Raw genomic sequence first — 20,889 nt, forward strand, 5'->3', positions numbered from 1 at the left:
GACTGTTCTCACAAAGTTGGGAGCAAGAAATGGTCCAAAATTTCTTGGTATGCTGACACCTTAAGAGTTCCCTTCACTGGAACTAAGGAGCCAAGCCCAATCCATGAAAATCAACCCCACACCATAATCCGCCCTCCATCAAATGATTTGGACCAGTGCACAAAGCAAGATCTATAAAGACATGGATGAGTGAGTTTAGGGTAGAAGAACATGCAAACTCCATGCAGATAGTGTCTTTGTTTGGTATTGAACAGAAGACCCTAGTGCTGTAAAGGCAGAAGTGCTAACCACTAAGCCACTGTGCTGCTGCTGGAATGGAGCTTCAGCTGTGGCAGAAAACGGTTCTAACATATTCCCTTTCAAAATAAAATGCTCTATGAAATTAACTCAGCAAGTTGTCTATGTAGTCATTTCTTAAAAACAATACAAAGGCTCCAATATAGTTCCTCCCGGGTCAAGCCCCGCTGATGCGTTTCACCCTGCCCTAAGGGCTTAGTTATGACCTGTATGATTAAGCCCTGTGAGTGAGGTGAAACATGTCTGGGAGTGTGGCCTGGGAGGAGCAAGGCTGAAGCTGCTTGTTACTTTCTTGCAATGTGGACTGTGTTTTGGTGTGCGGCATCCAAGTTTCTGTGGTTATGCACTTCTGTGAAGGCTGGGATGAGCCTCCAGGATGCTGCCACCCACTAGCGATGTGACCTACTGGATAACTTTGGATCAGCACTCTAATCAGTTTATTTGACCATTTGTGATTTTCTGTTGTTCTCGACTAGCACTACCTAGTGTGCAGCTGAAAAATAGAATCTTCTCAAGTCAAGGCTAACGGAGTTCTCTCTGACCCTTTCTCCATTTCTACTGGGACCAGACAGGGGTGCCCCCTGTCCCCTCTTCTCTTTGCTATATCTCTCGAACCTTTCTTATATAAAATTCACTTAAATCCAGACATTATGGGGTTGACTGTTGGAGGTGTCCAGCATAAAATCTCAGCTTATGCTGATGACATGCTTTTTTCTCTGACTAACCAAGTAGTGTCACTTCCCAATCTTCTAAATGAACTGGAAATATACGGTTTACTATCCAACCTGAAAATTAATTTCAGTAAATCAGAAGCCATAGGAGTTTGGTCCCACCCTTCTTCTCCAGACTTTGAAATCAAATTTTAAGTTCAGATGAATGGATTTGGCTTTGAAATATTAAGCGATATACATTTCCTCCAGACTATCCCACACTTTTGAACTTAATTTCCCCCCTCTTTCTCTTAACCAAAACATGTACTTTACTAGAGACTTGGCATAAGGGCTTGCACTCGTGGTTCGGCAGATGCAATCTCCTTACCAAAATATGTTTTTCAAGCCCTACCGATAGTGATACCCCCCCCATTATTTTAAACAAGTTCACTCTCTGTTCATCAAATTTATTTGGGCACACAAACGCCCTTGTCTCCCCCGTTGCCAACGCTCGTTGCCCAAACAATATGGAGGTCTAGCAATTCCTGATGTCTTGAAATACTATCAGGCGACCCATCTAGGTAGACTTATTGACTGGCGCCGTCACTACAATGTCAAGCTTTGGACGCAAATTGAGCAAGCTCAATCTAACATACCATTAAAATGTGCACCATGGTGTTACGGAGCACTACTGCATGCCTTAAAATTATATCCTTTGCTAGGACGTACACTTCGTATAAGTTTGCATCTCTTTACTCTTTACGGTTATTCTGGGGATAATTTATAAAAAAATAAATAGTGCATCACCTGTTGAATGCCACCAAATCTTGTATCCCTCTGTATTGGAAAAACCTGTAACCACCAACTATCAGTTGCTGGCTCTATAAAGTGGAGGAAATCAATAAGATGAAAGACTTAATACTTTCAGCGCAACATAAACATGAAAAGTATTCCAAGATCTGGAGACTATGGAATATGTTTGTCCTTTCTGAGGAAGGGAAAGCTTTTAGGTCCATAATTTTGCCCAACAAGTAATACATCCTAAATGCCCATAGTGTGACGAACCATGGTACCACCTTAAACTTTCCTTACCCCCCCCTTTTTCTCTCTCTCTCTCTTCTTCTTCCTTCTCTTTCCATTTCTGCCTGTTTTTTTCTTTTTAATCCTTTGCTTTTATATAAAATAGAAAAGGGAATGGGAGGCGCCCCACCTCTTTTTATGTGGTCCATTTTCTAGCCTATATGCAGAAAGGTTAAATCCATGCTTGAATTATCCTCTATAATGATTTCTTGACGTTTATGTAATCTCAACACTGGTTGTTTACTGATTAGACGTATTATATGCTTTGCAATTAGATATGCTGATATATATATATATATGTGTGTGTGTGTGTAATGTTCTGGATCTGCCTTTTCCTGATTTAAATAAAATATTTGAAAAAGAAAAAAGAAAAATATAATCTTACCATTATTCTTGGAATAATCAGAAGTCCCCATGAAAGAGCCACTTAGCCACTTACACACTTACTGTACATACTTTGCTGGCAGATTTAAAACAGCATTGGATACTGCATCCCTGCCATGCCTTGGCCTTTCAAATACACCAGTGAATGGGGTGTTATTTAACTATCCTGATCACTGGGGACTGGGACTTCAACTGCTATGATGAGATGTGTCTTCATGAGACCAGTTTTTATTCTCTAGCTTGTGATTTGGTCTATGGGGCTAGATCTGGTTCTAGAACAAGAATAAATACAGGGACTAGGAATGGACGTAGGCTAGGATTAAGGATACAGTTTGTTGAATTAGGGTAATGTTTAGGAACAACATTTGAACTGAACAGGTTTATCTTCCCTTTAAATTGTACGTGAACTCTAACAATACATTTCTCATAGTTGCTCCATTTAGGTCTGTTAAATATACAATTAAAAACATTTTATTTTATCTGTTTGACAAGTGCAAAAAAGTAGCTGTTTATCCAGCCAGAAATCTTGTGAAATTATAACTTCCTGTACTCTCTGCCTCTTTGCTGTTATCAGTTAGCAATCTCCCCTCCTGCTATCTCTATGGATCACAACCCCCCCCCTCCACGCCCCCGTTATGGAGAAGGCAGAGAGGTGTTATGTAGCCCAACACACTCCCTTTCCTAGGGAGACAATGCTCAGGCCGGTTGACACCCTAGGACAGAAAGCAGGTGGGGTGTAGACATCTTTGGGGGGGGGGGTACACACAACCATCTCTAGGGTTTACAGAGAATGGTCCAATAGAGAAAATATCCAGTGAGCGGCAGTTGTGTGGACGAAAATGCCTTGTTGAGGTCAGAGGAGAATGGGCAGACTGGTCCGAGATGATTGAAATGCAACAGTAACTCAAATAACTACCAGTTACACCCAAGGTATGCAGAATACCATCTCTGAACACACAACACATCGAATCTTGAAGCCGGTGGGCTACATCATCAGAAGAACACACCGGGTGCCTGTCAGCTAAGAACAGGAAACTAAGGCTACAGGAAACTGAGGCTACATATCACACAGGCTCACCAAAATTGGACAATAGAAGATTTTGAAAACTTTGCCTTGTTTGATGAGTATCGATTGAAGCTGTGACATTCAGATGGTAGGGTCAGAATTTGGTGTAAACAACATAAAAGCATGGATCCATCCTGGTGTGCATCAATGCTTCAGGCTGGTGGTGTAATTATGTGGGGGATATTTTCTTGCCACACTTTGGGCCCCTTAGTACCAAATGAACATTGTTTAAATGCCACAGCCTACCTGAGTATTGTTGCTGACCATATCTATCCCTTTATGATTACAGTAATTCTGATGTCTACTTCCAGCAGGATAATGTCACAAAGCTTAAATCATCTTAAACTGTTTTTTTGAACATATCCAATTTTCAATAATCCAATGTAATCCAATGGCCTCCACAGTCACCAGATTTCTATCCAATAGAACACATTTGGGATGTGGTGGAACAGGGTATTCACATCATGGATGTGCAGCCGACAAATGTGCAGCAACTGCGTGATGTTATCATGTCAATATGGACCAAATTCTCTGAGGAATGTTTCCAACACCTTGTTGAATCTATGCCACAAAGAATTAAGGCAGTTCTAAAGGCAAAAGGGGGTCCAACCCGCTACTAGCAAGGTTTACCAAATAATGTGGCCAGTGAGTGTATAAATTCCCAAACTACAAATTATTAGATTGACGGCGCTGTATAAGTACCTGAAATAAAATAAAATAATAATAAATAATAGATTGTGATTGAACTAGGTGGAGATCATGCTGTCATTGTCTTGCCTCTTGACCCTGTCCAATTGGAGAACACCTTGAGAAAAATGAAAGGCGTACTAAAAAGACAACACCCTATGTTTGCTTGTAGCAGGACAGCCACTCAGCACAGGACTGGCAGACAGCGGCAATCACTGTAGTAGCAGAAACTACTACAGTGATTCTCCGCTTCCATAGGGATTCCACAGATATGAAATACACATCATAACATTGGTCTGTAACTATGCTAAAAAAAAAAAAAAAAAATACCTGGAATGGAATTCAGCTTCAAATGTTTATTAACACCAACCATTGTAACAGTAAAGTATATAACCACACATCGGTGCACTGATATTCTGCTGAGTTTCAATATTTTAGAATATAGTAACTGTTTGACGTACAACAGAGAAGGAGTTGGAACTTCCTGTCCGGTATACAAAAGCTCCAGGGTGCAGCCTGAAGATTTTCAATCAGGTCATGGAGCACCAAGAGCAGGCCTATTATCCTTTCTTTTGTACATAACTCCTATTGCACAGATTTTAGGATTAAAATTTCAGCGATGATACAGGGTCCTCATGTTATTTGACAGATATACAGAATACTTATGCTAACTGTAAGTTAGTCGATGACAGCCTTTAATAATATGGCGTATGATACTACTTCCAAACAAAGTCTTTATTTATGATATTTTACAAGAATGACAGCATAACTCTTCAGATATAGGTGTTTTTTATATATATATATATATATCTATATATATATATAGATAGATATAGATATAGAGAGAGAGAGAGAGAGAGAGAGAGAGAGAGAGAGAGAGAGAGAGAGAATATTTAGCTGGAAATGTTTACATAAACTATTCTTTTTGTAATATATGTTTGCTCAGTTACATGATTAAAGTAGTGTAAAACCCAAAAAGAAAAAAAATGTAATATATTGCAGCTTCTCAATGACTTTTACTGACATACAGTATGTCATCTGTTCACTGATCTCCCCTGGCTTGTAAAAAACTGGAAGTAATGGAGATTTTGTCACTTCTGGTTTCTGCTTTTACTTTCCCAAACACTGTAGCTAGGGAAGAAGCTAATAGAGAATGATCTGTGCTCTATTAACTCCAGTGGAGTGCAGAAGAGACATCAGGAGTCTAATATAACCCTGATGTCTCATAAAAGAAAAGCTGTCGCAGTAACAATGGGGTCTGTTGGTCCTCTATATGATAGCAATAAAGCTAAGTGTAAAAAAAAAAAATGTAAAAAAAAATAAAGGTACTGTATAACCAAGCACATAAAAAAAGCTACCAAAAATGTTTGAGCGTTCCCACCCCCCATGTACACACAGGTTGGGAATGCCTACATACAACAACATTGATTGTGCTACACTTATTACGTTTCATGACTGTACACAAGTTTAAGGCTTCACGGGTTTGGTATCCATTTATTGGGCACAGCCTCGTCTTTTAAATTTCAGGAAAAAAATAATATATTGCATTTATATGCACTATACTGTATTTTTTTTACTGAAAATGTATGTTTAAAGGGGTTGTAAACCCTTGTAGTTTTTCACCTTACTGCATTCTATTCATTAAGGTGAAAAACCTTCTCTAGTGCAGCAGCCCCCCTGAGCCCCCCTTTTACTTACCTGAACCTGATCATTCCAACGACAGGGACGAGCGCAGCACCTCCAGCCGCTGTCTTGGGTCCTCATTGAATAGATTTATAGCAGCGCAGCCATTGGCTCCCGCTGTTGTCAATCAAATCCAGTGACCGGGTCACTGCGGGGTCCTGCTGTCTGTGTCAATGGATGCAGCAGCAGGACTCGGGAGCGCACCCGTATGGGTCTACCCTTGGAATGCGGGTCTCAGAGGGGGCACTGAATGCGGGGAGGAGCCAGGAGAAAAGGAGGATCAGGGCCACTCTGCAAAACCCTTGCACAAAACAGGTAAGTATAATATGTTTGTTATTTTTTTATAAAAAACAAACCTTTACAATCATTTTAGTAAACTGTTGCAATAATATCCTGTGACAAAAGAAATAGATCTACTGCCATTATTGTTCACGGTCTCTTCTTTTAGAAAATACAGTAAAAACTTGGATTGCGAGCATAATTCATTCCAGAAACATGCTTGTAATCCAAAGCATTTGTATATCAAAGCGAATTTCCCCATAAGAAATAATGGAAACTCAGATGATTTGTTCCATACCATTTATTCACAAGTCCTTCAGTTTATTTTCATATAAAAAGATTATAGCAATGTGATAAAATGTCCATCCCCAAATGGCAGCCTCCACAGGGGGATTAGAAGTAAAATCCAGCAGGAGCTCGACGGAGTATAAAAGAGAAGAGAGACGCCTCCTAAGTGTAACAATATGGTTACATTTAATGAAGGTACAACATTTAACAACTCACATGGTTGATGATTAAAAGAGGCACATCTAAGTATAGAGGCATTCGGGGTAAAGCTGTCCACATCCATCCATCCCCCATACCGCCGGCTCTCACCGCTGTCAGTCTGCAATTGTGACCGGGAAACTACCCTGCAGTAGAGCGATCTGAGAGGGAGGCTTGAAGCGCTTGTGGAGCGCAGTGTGGAAGGGACCACGTTGATGGAGGTGTGGAGGATGGTCTATGTGGACAGCTTTACCCCAGATGCCTGCATACTTATATGTCCCTCGTTTAATCATCAACCATGTGAGTTTCTAATTGTTGTACCTTCATTAAATATAACCATACTGCTACACTTAGAGGCGCCTCTCTTCTCTTTTATACTCGGTTGTGACATGACGCTACTTGTATATAAAGACATCACTTGTATATCAAGTCAACATTTATTAAAATATGTCGCTTGTCTTGCAAAACACTCACAAACCAAGGTTTTACTATATATAATGTGAGGGTCTAAAAAACATGTTTTAACAAGTGTGAAAAACACGTAAAAATAGCTCTGATAATAAAAGGGTAAAATGTTGTGGCTTCATTAGCTTTCTTTTTTCAGGCTCTTTTTCTCACCTGGTGATCTGGCCAGTGACATACTTCCTGTTTTATGATGTCTCTATTCTGGAGGCAGATGCAAGAGGCACCTTTGAACGGCAGCATTGTGAATCCGAGGAGAGGGCAGTGTTAGATGCATTCAGATTTAGACGGATTTAGATTTAGATGGATTTGACTAAAAAATTAAAGCTGAATTCCAGCTAACAAATTTTAGCAGTGAAAGAAACTGTTTTTTTTTTTTTACTTTTGGGATATAGATTTTACATAAATGAATAAAAGCTGAACATTGTAAGCACCCCTGTCAGTGTTAAATGATTTATCTCAACAGCCTAACTTCCACTTTTGCTGGACAGCATGTGGTTGCGGGGTCTTGGCAGAGTGGCCCCATTCACTTTAACTGGCCATAATTCGTGGCAAAGCACCGCTTTGCTGCATTTGTACTCCCCCAACCGCTACCTTTGCAGCTAAAGGGTGGGGGTGGTAAAGTGCAGCTCATCCACAGGGTTTTACAGCCCCCAATCACACTAGACCTAAAACTGTGTTATTTTCAATTATTCAATCATCAAGCAAGCAATCTCTTTTTTTTTTTAAATACCGCTTCACATTTTTCAACAGAACAAGCAGTTCTAGGGTTGAAAAAACACGTATCACTGATAGGAGTGCTTGAAATGATCAGCTTTTAATTAAGCATGTAAAACCTTTATCCAAAAAAAATAAAAAAAACTGTTGTTGTAACTGCAGTGTGAACTGGAGTTTGGCTTTTATTTGTTAGTGTCTAAATCTGCTAGTGCATCTAATGGCAATCCCCAAACAATGCTGCTGTCCAAACGTGGTCCCTGTGCATCTTCATTCAGGGTGGGGGAACTCATACAGGAGGAATGTTACTGGCCAGATCACCATGTGGTAACAGAGGGAAAAGCCTAAAAAAAGATCTATTTTTCATGAAATTATTCCTCACGGGGTTTTTCTGCCTCCATGTAACATTTTCCATGAGCTCCTGGACCTCTCTTTTTTCCCCCTGCCAGGAACGTGTAGCGTGTTGGGGGCGCTCGCTCGTACCTCCCCTTTTCCTGACCTGCCGGGCTGCATGCTTGGATAAAGGTCTGGTATGTATTCTGGGGGGGGCCCCACGCCGTTTTTGTTTTTTACATTTTTGTATTGCCGGCAATTTAAATGTCTTTTTTTTTTTCTTTATAAATGTAAATTTTGCTGCAGCAGGTTCCATACACGGTACAGATCTGCCACTTTACAGGCAGACCAATGGGACCCCCCAAGCACTATATTTAAAGGAACTTTTATTGTTTCACTTTAAGCATAAATAAAATCACTACTCCTGTAAAAATTATCTTTTTGTCCCCCATGGCAGTACCCGGGCCCCCATACCCTTTTATGGCCAACAACTTGCATATAAGCATTCAAAATGGGGACTTTTGATTTTTCAAGTTCGGGTCTCATAGACTTTAATAGGGTTCAAGTCCAAACTTTTGCCATGTTCGAGAATTCTGGTGCAAACCAAAACGGGGGTGTTTGGCCCAACTCTACTTGTGATATTGTGTTTAACATGTGCTTCAAGCTCCCTGTTTGTCTGCCCTGTCTGCTAATTTGGATTCTCTTGTTGACGACCTTAGATCGGATATCGAATATGCTCGGAACTCTGCCTGCCTTTTGACTATGGATTTGACCCTGACTATTCTGAACATTACCTGCCTTGTACTTGGACTGTTACTAACCACTCTGCCTGTCTGCCAACCACATGTACCTTGAAGTAAGGGTGAAGTAAAAAAAAATTACAATATATATATATATATATACACTATATTGTCAAAAGTATTGTGACACCTGCCTTTACACGCACATGAACTTTAATAGCATCCCAGTCTTAGCCCGTAGGGTTCAATATTGAGTTGGCCCACCCTTTGCAGCTATAACAGCTTCAACTCTTCTGGGAAGGCTGTCTACAAGGTTTAGTCTATGGGAATGTTTGACCATTCTTCCACAAGCGTATTTGTGAAATCAGGCACTGATGTTGGACAAGAAGGCCTGGCTCACTGTCTTGGCTCTAATTAATCCCAAAGGTGTTCTATTGGATTGTGGTCAGGTCTCTGTGCAGGCCAGTCAGGCCAGTCAAGCCACCAAATCCATGTCTTTATGGACCTTGCTTTGTTCACTGGTCCAAATTATTTGGTGGAGGGGGATTATGATGTGGGGTTGTTTTTCAGGAGTTGGGCTTGGCCCCCTAGTTCTAGTGAAGGGAACTCTTAAGGAGTCAGCATAGCAAGACATTTTGGACAATTTCATGCTCCTAACTTTGTGGGAACAGCTTGGGGATGGCCCCTTTCTGTTCCAACAAGACTGCACACCAGTGCACAAAGCATGGTTCATAAAGACATGGATGAGCGAGTTTGGGGTGGAAGTTGACTGGCCTGCACAGAGTCCTGACCTCAACCCGATAGAAAACCTTTGGGATGAATTCAGGCAGAGGCTGTGAGCCAGGCCTTCTCGTCCACATCAGTGCCTGACCTCACAAATGCGTTTCTGGAAGAATGGTCAAACACTCCTAAACCTTGTGGACAGCCTTCCAAGAAGAATTAAAGCTGTTAAAGCTGCAAAGGGTGGGCCAACTCAATATTGAACCCTACGGACTAAGACAGGGATGCCATTAAAGTTCATGTGCTTGTAAAGCAGGGGTGCCCAGTCCTCTTATGTGGCTCGCCACCTCCTGCTCTGGGATGGTGGGTCAGTAAGCCCAGATCATGGGTTGCTGAAGAACGGAGCCGGCGCTAGAGGAAGCAGATGCAATGCTTCCCGTACAGCACCGTATAGAGCGATACAGGAAACATCGGCTCTGCTCTCTACTGCAGCCGCATGCTTCTCCAGCACCAGCTCTTGTCACACTGATGCTCAAGGATGGTGGGTTCGGAACCAGCCAGAAATACCCACCAACAGTACCCACCAGCAGTACCAGCCAGCAGTATACCATCAGTAGTATCCCGCCATCAGTACCAGCCAGTAGTACCCGCCATCAGTACCACCATCAGTGCCCACCCTCAAAATAACTCAAAAAACAGTATATCCCTAAGTGAAAATGTCCTAATTGGGGCCATTTTCCCTCCCCAGTGTCATGTGACCTCATTAGTGTTACAAGGTCTCAGGTATGAATGGGAAGCAGCTGTGTTAAATTTGGTGTTATCGCTTTCACTCTCTCATACTGGTCACTGAAAGTTCAACATGACACCTCATGGCAAAGAACTTTCTGAGGATCTGAAAAAAATAATTGTTGCTCTACATAAAGATGGCCTAGGCTATAAGAAGATTGCCAAGACCCTGAAACTGAGCTGCAGCACAGTGGCCAAGACCACACAGCGGTTTAACAGAACAGGTTCCACTCAGAACAGGCCTCGCCATGGTCGACCAAAGAAGTTGAGTGCACGTGCTCAGCGTTATATCCAGAGGTTGTCTTGAGGAAATAGATGTATGCGTGCTGCCAGCGTTGCTGCAGAGGTTGAAGGGATGGGGGGTCAGCCTGTCAGTGCTCAGATCATATGTCGCACACCGTATCAAATTGGTCTGCATGGCTGTTGTCCCAGAAGGAAGCCTCTTCTAAAGATGATGCACAATAAAGCCCACAAACAGTTTGCTGAAGACAAGCAGACTTAAGAAATGGATTCCTGGAACCATGTCCTGTGGTCTGATGAGACCAAGATAGACTTATTTGGTTCAGATGGTGTCAAGCGTGTGAGGTGAGGAGTACAAAGACAAGTGTGTCTTGCCTACATTCAAGCATGGTGGTGGGAGTGTCATGGTCTGGGGCTGCATGAGTGCTGCCGACACTGGGGAGCTACAATTCATTGAGGGAATCATGAATGCCAACATGTACTGTGACATACTGAAGCAGAGCATGATCCCCTCCCTCCGGAGACTGGGATGCAGGGCAGTATTCCAACATGATAAGGACCCAAAACACACTTCCAAGACAACCACTGCCTTGCTATAGAAGCTGAGGGTAAAGGTAATGGACTGGCCAAGCATGTCTCCAGACCTAAACCATATTGAGCATCTGTGGGGCATCCTCAAATGGAGGGTGGAGGAGCGCAAGGTCTCTAACATCCACCAGCTCAGTGATGTCGTCATGAAGGAGTGGAAGAGGACTCCAGTGGCAACCTGTGAACTCTAGTGAACTCCATGTTCAAGAGGGTTAAGGCAGTGCTGGAAAATAACGGGGGCCACACAAAATATTGACACTTTGGGCCCAATTTGGACATTTTCACTTAGAGGTTACCAGCGGTGACATTAATGGCTGTGTGTTGAGTTATTTTGAGGGGACAGCAAATTTACACTGTTATACAAGCTGTACACTCACTACATTACATTGTAGCAAAGTGTCATTTCTTCAGTGTTGTCACATGAAAAGATAGAATAAAATAATTACAAAAATGTGAGTGGTGTACTTACTTTTGTGAGATACTGTGGGTGTGTGTGTATATATACATATATACTGTGGGTGTGTGTGTATATATACATATATATATAATAAATAAATGGAAAAAATGCATAAGATATTAATTAGAGAGAGCTGCTGAAGTGTTCATAGCGGAGGACAATGCAAGCTATGACAATGTTTTTGTAAGCACAATCATGAGACAGCCGCAAGCCCTGGATACATGATTAGCTCACAAACACTCATATGACTTGTTAAGAATGTACACAGTGTTGTAAGCAGCCTAGAGGTATTGTGAGCCTGTCTAAGCCTACAAATCGCATAGTTCCTGCTTTTCAAATACAATATTTCAATAAGTGTCTACGTTTATAACCAAAGCCAACAACAGAATAGATAAGAAATGTAAAAAAGTTTTTTCGAGCGAAGTTGGACACGGCGCCAAGCCTAAAATTAGAAACAAGTTCAGCTGCACATACTATGCGGTTATACGCTAAAGAATTGCATCCTCTCTTGTATTAACCAATTCATAAACACACACACAATTCACTGTGAATTCATTTGAACAGATTAAAGCAATGCTATTAAAAATGTAAAACAGAAGACATTGGGATTTCTCAGGTTACTTCCTGCACATGACCCCCCAGAAAGGTGAGATCTCTAAATTCCAGTATTGAAGGTGAAAAGGATGGGAAATGTCTGAGTTACTTACTTTGTGTTCATCTCTGTGCAGAGGTATTCCACAAACATCCCCACTCCTTGCTCACTTGCCAAGTGCTAATGCATGAAACGAGCGGCTGTTTCCTTTGAGCTTGTGCTGTGTCTTACCAAGTCACATGCCCCTCCTCTGATAAATCTAGCAGTAGACTTTGCCAGGAGGTCAACATTTTCAGATTTTTTTTTTTTCGTCAAAGATTATTTTATTTTTAGATGTGATAGCTACGTACGTCTGATCTGTGGCACTGTTAGAAATTAAACCACAAAAGCCTTGAGAAGTGGAAGTATTGCATATGCCCATATGAGTAGAAGGTTTACATAATGCAATATACAGCATATATTATATATATAGCACTCACCTTTTTTTTTTTAACTACATGAATAATTAAGATAACAGACAATCTTTAAATATCCAAGTTTAAGTGATATTAAACCAAAAAGCAGACAACTATTATATTGCGGCTTACCGATGTAATGGCTGCATTTATTTTCTTTTTTAAGCAATTTTAATATTTTTTTTTCACTTGGTGGTCTGGCAAATAAGTCTGTTGTTTTTGAACAGAACAAGCTGTCCTGCAGATGTAGCAGTTACAAGGTTGAGGCAAACCATTTACCAATGACAGGGGTGCTTACAGCAATCAACTTTTAGTTATATATGTAAAACCTTTATCCCAAAAGGAAAAGCAGTTTACTGTAACTGCTTATAAAGGGAGAACTAGAGTTTGGCTTCAATTTGTTAGTGTATCTAAATCTGCTAGTACATTTAACACCCCCCTCCCCTTCCACCCAGACTGACATTGCTGCTGTCCAAAGGTGTCTCTGCTGCCCCACTCTAATATAGGAGATGTTACTTTAACTCATTCAGTGATAGGTACGCTGCAATATTAGACATTTTTGTTTTTTGTTTTTATTACTGCTTTAAACTGCTGTGAGCATAGGTGTGCGCAGCCTATTGCATTAGGGTGGCACCCCAAAACTCAAACACACATTCATGTGTGTGTGTGTGTGTGTGTGTGTATATATATATATATATATATATATACACAGTGCTGTGAAAAGTAATTGCACCCTTCCATGCTGAATCATAAATGAACTGTGATTAACCACAATTTTTTTGGAAAGCTGAGTTCAATTTCACTTGCCACACCCAGGCCTGATTACTGCCAGAACTGTTGAATCAAGAAATCACATAAATAGAAGCTGTCTGACAAAGTGAAGCACGCTAACAGATCAAAAATAGCCACACATCATGCCACAATCTAAAAAAAATTCAAGAACAGATTAGAAACAAAGTAATGTATGTGTATCGGTCTAGGAAGGGTTTTAAAGCCATTTCTAATGCCCCGTACACACGGTCAGAATTTCCGACAGAAAAAGTCCGATGGGAGCTTTTGGTCGGATATTCCGACCGTGTGTATGCCCCATCTGACTTTTTCTGTCGGCATTTCCGACGGACTTAGATAGAGAACATGTTCTAAATTTTTCCGTCGGAAATGCCGACAGAGGTTATCCCGTTGGCAAGTCCGACCGTGTGTACACGGCATTAGGCTTTGGACCTCTAGTGAACCACGGGGAGAGCCATTATCCACAAATGGAGATAACTTGGAACAGTGGTGAACCTTCCCAGGAGTGGCTGGCCTACAAAAATTACTCCAAGAGCATGACGACTGATCCAGGAGGTCAAAATAAATGCTGTCCAAAAAGAACACAAAGGCTCATCTCACATTTACAAAAAACATCTTGATTATCCCCAAGATGTTTAGGCAAATATTCTGTGGATGAGACAAAGATTTAACTTTTTGGAAGGTGTGCGTCCCGTTACATCTGGCATAAAACTAATATAGCATTTCATAGCAAGAACATCATGCCAACAGTCAGACATGGTGGTGGTAGCGTGATGGCCTGAGGCTGCTTTGCATACCATAACTTACATAACCATAATTTGCATAACCATGACTTACCATAATTGATGGAACCATGAATTCTGAGCTTCTGCAGTAGGACAATGATCCAAAACACAACAGCAAGTCCACCTCCAAATGGTTCAAACAAAGCAAAATTTAGGTTTTGGCCTAGTCAAAGCCTGTAATTAAATCCAATCGTGATGCTGTATCATGACCTTACACAGGCCATTCATGCTGGAAAACCCTCCAATGTGGCTGAATTAAAACAATTCTGCAAAGAAGAGTGGGCCAAAATTGCTCCACAGCAATGTGAGACTTATTGCCAGTTATCGCAAACGCTTGATTGCAATTGTTGCCGCCAAGGGTAGCACAACCAGTTATTCGGTTTATGGGGCAATTACTTTTTCACATAAAGCCAGGCAGGTTTGGACAGCTTTTTTTGCCTTAATCACTTGCCAACCACCGCATGTACATATACGTTGACAGAATGGCACGGACAGGCAAATAGGCATACAGGTACGTCCCTTTAAATTTGCCGCCGTGTGGTCGCGTGAGCGCCTGCGATCGTCTCACAGAGAGGAAGAACGGGAAAATGCTGATGTAAACAAGCATTTCCCAGTTCTGCCTAGTGACAAGGACACTGATCACAGCTCCCTGTAATCGGGAGCGATGATCAGTGTCGTGTCACACATAGCCCATCCCCACCCCCACAGTTAGAACACATCCCTAGGACACACTTAACCCCTGCAGTGCCCCCTCCTGGTTAACCCCTTCACTGCCCGTCACATTTACACAGTAATCAATGCATTTTTAATCGCACTGATCGCTGTATAAATGTGAATGGTCCCAAAATAGCGCCAAAGGTGTCCGATCTGTCCGCCATTATGTCGCAGTCACAATAAAAATCGCTGATCGCTCTCATTACTAGTAAAAAAAAAATTATTAATAAAAATGCCATAAAACTTTCCCCTATTTTGTAGACGCTGTAACTTTTGTGCAAACCAATCAGTAAACGCTTATTGCGATTTTTTTAACCAAAAATATGTAGAAGAATACGTATCGGCCTAAACTGAGAAAAAAATGTTTTTTTTATATATTTTTGGGGATATTTATTATAGCAAAAAATAAAAAATATTGCTGTTTTTTCAAAATTGTCGCTTTTTTGTTTGTAGCGCAAAAAATAAAAACCGCAGAGGAGATCAAATACCACCAAAAGAAAGCTCTATTTGTCGGGAGAAAAGGACGTTTGGGAGCCACGTCGCACGACCGCGCAATTGTCAGTTTAAGCGACGCAGTGCCGAATCACAAAAAGTGCTCTGGTCTTTGGCCAGCCAAATGGTCCGGGGGTTAAGTGGTTAATAAATGAAACCACCATTTAAAAACTGCATTTTGTATTTACTGGGGTTATCTATGTATAATGATAAAATTTGTTTGATGATCCGAGTCATTTAAGTGTGACAAATATGCAAAAAAAAAAAAAAAAACATCAGAAAGGGAGCAAATACCTTTTCACAGCATTTCATATATAGATATATACACACCCCCCGCGCGTGTGCGCTTTCCGTGTTGAGGATCTCCGTCCAGTGCGCCTGCAGCAGCCAGTGGGGGAGGAGTGGAGGGGGCACTGCAGGGGGAGCGGGGAGCACACAAGGGGCCCAGGTAGCAGGAGAATCAAATCCTGGACATGGAGGGTGATCGTTGCGGTGTGTGGGGGGGGGTGAATTGGGTGTCTCTTCCTGCAGCAGTTGAAAGCCTTCCATAGTAGTCTGTTTGTTGGAACTGGTGGACCCATTGGGTGAATTGGGTGTCTCTTCCTGCAGCAGCTGAAAGCCTTCCGTAGCAGTCTGTTTGTTGGAACTGGTGGACCCATTGGGTGAATTGGGTGTCTCTTCCTGCAGCAGCTGAAAGCCTTCCATAGCAGTCTGTTTGTTGGAACTGGTGGACCCGTTGGCACTCAAAAATGTGATCCATACACTACTTACCCTGCTTCTGTATTATACACGTAAAATAATCATTCTGGCAAGGAAGAAACTGGTGGCCCCTACCATTGTGGCTTGGAAGGCATTAATAAATAATACCTTACTGCTGTACAAAGCTACGTATCTTAGTAGAGGGGTAACAACTACATTTGAAAAGGTGTGGGGCGGTTGAATGAATGATAGTTCAATACCTGTTGATATCCCAGGAGTAATGCGATTTGACTCAGCAAATGTGTGCTTTATTTTTTTATTTACCTCTATACATACATGTGCGCAGCCTATTACATTAGAGTGTGCACCCCAAAACTAAAACACACATGCCTTTCTCTGCATGGGGCAGCAAATGAATGGGAATTGCTCTTTGCTGAGTGGCTTCCTGTTAATTCACAAACAGAAGCCTAGTAAACACAGTTTACAAGGCTTCAGTTACGAATGAACACAGTGACTGAATGTGTTCATTTAGAAAAGGAAGGGGCCGGTAAATTACATATTTACTAGCCCCTTTCCCCGCTCTCCATCCTGAAACATCCCCCGCAACAGCTGGGGGTGAGAGGAGAGAAGGGAAGCCAGCAGCACTGCAGGGTAGGGGGAGAGCCCAACACGGGAGGAAGTCCAGGCAGTAGGGGGACTCGGTACTGCACATAGTGATTAGGGTGTGCCCAGGCACACCTGACACACCCTCTGCGCACTCCTATGCCTCTATACAAGAAACTGGTCACTGCTATGGTCTGGAGCTGCATTGTTCACTGGTGTTTGTGTATTGTAGTGCTGACTGTTGACTGTTTTAATGTTTGTAAGTTTATTATGAAAATTTCAATAAAAAGAATACAAATTTTTTAAAAATCTGTAAGGTGGGAGAGGAGGAAGAGCTGTCTTTCAGCTGCTGGACTGAGACATACACAACAGGGTTGGCTCTTATAATCACCCCCCCTCCCCCCGCTTGCTGCACTGATCACCCCCTCTACTGCCCACATTGGATTCCCATGCTGCCTGGGCCCCCAATGGCACATGGGGTAATTAGAACTTCATACTATTACATAGCTCTTAATGTTTTTAGTAATGAGTATCAGTCTTTCTCTAATTATTGATCAGCAGCTGTCTATCTCTCACAGAAGGAACTGACAAAAGCAGTGACCCCTGACCAGAACCGCCTGATCTCGGTGCACTCCCACATCAGATGGAAAAAGGTGGCATCCACAATGCTGCATCTAGAGCACACTGCAGATGGAAGTTTTCTGAGTTTGAATAATAAGGATGGCGTAAAATATGCTCTATATAATAATTTGGTCTGTATGACCCTGTCCCTGGAAGAGATGACAGAGGGGACCTGGAGGGGGAGTATGTCCTGCCAGATGTCCTCCGTCAGCTCGGGGATATCAGCTTTCCACTTATTAAACGTGTTACTGAGTCTGTGCGTTGTGGTGTGCAATAGGGTTTTATAGTATGTGGAGATCAGTTTGTCATGAGAAGGATCTATTAGTAGGTGCTCTAGCGGAGATAATTGAATAGTTATATTACGCAGCCCAAACTGGGTGGCTGCCGTGTGGCGTATTTGCAAGTAAAGAAAGTAAGCTGTGCGTGGCAGCTGGTAGTCCTGGCGAAATTCCTCAAATGACCGAAACGTACTGTTTGAGAACAAATGCATTATGCTTTTTACCCCTTTTTTCGACCAGTATTCCCCATCTGTCCTACGGGCGAATTCCTGTAGATTTGGGTTCCCCCATAATGGAGTATTTGGGGAGTAGATACGATGCTCAGTATCTGGCAGCATTTTAGTTAGTTTAAGAATTCGTAGAGTCATTTCAAGGATTTTAGTGCTTTCCCTCCCTCTAAGAGATAGACGGTGGACCAGATACTGTAGGGATTCATAAGAGGTGAGTATGGCTGCTTCTAGGGTCGTAGCCGCATTGTTGGCTTCAGGGAAAAACCACCAATGCGCATGAACCAGTTGTGCAGCAATGTAGTATGTCTGGAGGCATGTCAATGCCAGCCCTCCCTCCAACACCTGCAGTTGAAGAGTATTTTTTGCAATTCTCACTGCACCCCCCTTCCAAATGAAGGCGATAAGGATCGAATCAATCTCTTTAAATTTAATTTTTGTAACATATACCGGTGAGTTGCACAGGAGATATAGGAAACGTGGGAGGAAGATCATTTTAAAAATGTTTATCCTACCTAAGATCGTTAAGGGGAGATTGGTCCATGTCTTTAGTGTGGTCTTCATTCTGCTAATAAGTGGGTCTAGATTATATTTAACAAAGGAGGAAAGAGGATGTTGGATCATGACCCCCAAGTATCTGAAAGAGTCAACTATCTGTAGCGGGTAAGAGGGAGGGAGCGTAAACACCGCCTCCTGATCTATCTTAAACATAAGGAATTTGTCCCAATTAACTTGAAACCCTGAGAAGAGGCCAAACTGTCGAATAATTTCCAGCAGGGTTGGGAGAGACGATTGGGGGTCCGCCAAGTATATTAGCATGTCATCAGCGTATAAAGATACTTTCTCTTCTAGGCCCCCAATCGTCAGTCCCTTTATTTCCCCACTGGATCTTATCAGTGCCGCCAGAGGTTCTATCGCAATTGCAAATAGCAACGGCGACAGGGGGCAGCCCTGCCTAGTACCCCTTTTGATCAGGAATGGATCGGTTACTGATGTATTTATCCGCAGCCTAGAGGTAGGTTTTGAATATAACAGTTGAACACACTTGATGAAGGTATTACCAAACCCAAATTTCGCCAGGACTTCCAGCAAATAAGGCCACTCGACTGAGTCAAATGCCTTGTGCGCATTTAAGGCCAGCACCGCTCTGGTCCCCACAACATCATGGGTGGCTTGCAAATTTGTGAACAGTCTTCGTAAATTTATGGACGTTGATCGTCCTGGAATGAATCAAGTCTGATCCGCCCCAATAATGGTAGTAATAATTGGGTTCAATCTCCGGGCGAGCACCTTGGCTAAAATCTTGACGTCTGAGTTAATCAATGATATTGGTCTATATGACACACACAGTAGATGGTCTTTATGAGGTTTGGGGATGAGGACAATCAGTGCCTCTGACATAGAGGGTGGTAACCGTCCTGTTTTTATGGCAAAATTATAAACTTTTAGTAAATGGGGTATCAAAAGTTCCTTGAATTGTATATACCATTCTATGGGGAAGCCAACCAGTCCCGGTGTTTTGTTTCTGGCAAAGGACTGTATGGCTTCTCCAATCTCCTCCTCTGTCAACGGATCGTCAAGGAGTGAGGCCTGTTCTTCTTGGAGCCTTGGTAGCGAAATGCCAGCCAAGTAATCATCTAGTTCTACAATAGTATAGTGAGCTTTGGTAGCATATAACAAAGAGTAGAATTTCACAAAAGCATCTACTACCTTCCCACTCTGTTTCACCACTGTACCTACTATATTCTTAATTCTTGGAATACTGCACGGTTGATAATCAGGCCTAGACAAATACGCTAGTAATCGGCTATTTTTGTCTCCAAACTCGAAGATTCGCTGGTTTTGATACAGCAATTTCTTCTGAGTGCGCTCTAAAAGGACTAGATCCAGGTCTCTAGATCTATGTTTCCAGGTATTGTGTGTTGCTGGTGTAGAGGTTGTGGAATAAGCAGCCTCGGCTGCCGTGAGATCCTTCTCCGCGTCCTTTAATTTGGACTGGGATGCCTTGCGGGCCTGCCCAATCGCCGCCGCAAAAATGCCACGCGTGGTGGCCTTAAAAGCATCCCAGGTCAATGGGACAGAGACATTTTGACGGTTACGCAACCAATATGCTTTCATTTCCGCTGTGCTTTGATCTACAACCATTTGATCTGCTAGCCACAGTGGGCTCAGTCGCCACATGCGGTATGAACTGGGGGGGCCCAGGGCAAGGTCCACCATTAAAGGGGAGTGGTCAGACACCGCCCTAGGGAGATATTTGGCCTCAACCACCCTATTCAATAACTCAGATGAAACCAAACACAAATCAATCCGGGACAGAGTACCATGCGTTTCAGACTGACATGAGTACTCCCTCCCGTCCGCGTGCTTCCACCTCCAGGTCTCCACCAGGTCAAATTGGGTCAAGAAAGAGCATAGGGGTGTGGGGGGCAATGTAGAACACTTGAACCTGTCTATGGAATTATCGAGTACTGTGTTAAAGTCCCCTGCTATCAGCAGAGGGCCTTCTGCTATTGCCAAGAGGGAACTCATTACCCGTTCGAAAAACAATTTAGTAAAGGGTGGTGGGACATATAGGCTTGTAACCGTATAAGGCTTACCCCATAATTCAAGTACCACAATAACAAAACACCCGTTAGGGACGGTTTTAATATGTTTTATGGTGATAGGTGCTGATTTTTCTGTAAGTATAGACGTGCCTCTGGCATACGTGGAGTAGGTAGAGTGTGTAGTATAGGCAATTTTTGCTCTCTTTAGAGCCATTACTCTTGACCCCTGAAGGTGGGTTTCCTAGAGGAGGATCATGTGTGGACTGTGTCTTGCCAAATATTCAAACATTAATGACCTTTTGACCTTGGAGTTAAGCCCCCTAACATTCCATGAAACTATATGGAGTTTAGACATGTGTATAAGCAAGTTATGACTACCTGAGCCCATTTCTCGCCGCTCGCCAGAACCCAGCCCCGGACGAGGTCCAGCGAG

The 20,889-nt window shown here is 42.4% G+C and overlaps 1 protein-coding gene across 2 annotated transcripts in view; it reads right to left on the bottom strand.

Annotated features, from left to right (window-relative positions):
* Positions 1-20,889, bottom strand: part of RASGRP3 (RAS guanyl releasing protein 3) — a 252,417-nt gene that overhangs the window by 178,277 nt on the left and 53,251 nt on the right. The window contains exon 1 of one of the 2 annotated variants that reach the window (XM_073627725.1): positions 12,360-13,003. The exons of the other annotated variant lie outside the window; for it this stretch is intronic. The gene's annotated coding sequence lies outside the window, so the exon portion shown is untranslated. Of the gene's footprint in view, positions 1-12,359; positions 13,004-20,889 lie in introns of those variants that run through there. 2 annotated transcript variants of the gene reach the window in all.

This window comes from Aquarana catesbeiana, linkage group LG04 (genome assembly GCF_042186555.1).
Source record: "Aquarana catesbeiana isolate 2022-GZ linkage group LG04, ASM4218655v1, whole genome shotgun sequence".
Taxonomy (NCBI): Eukaryota; Metazoa; Chordata; class Amphibia; order Anura; family Ranidae; genus Aquarana; species Aquarana catesbeiana.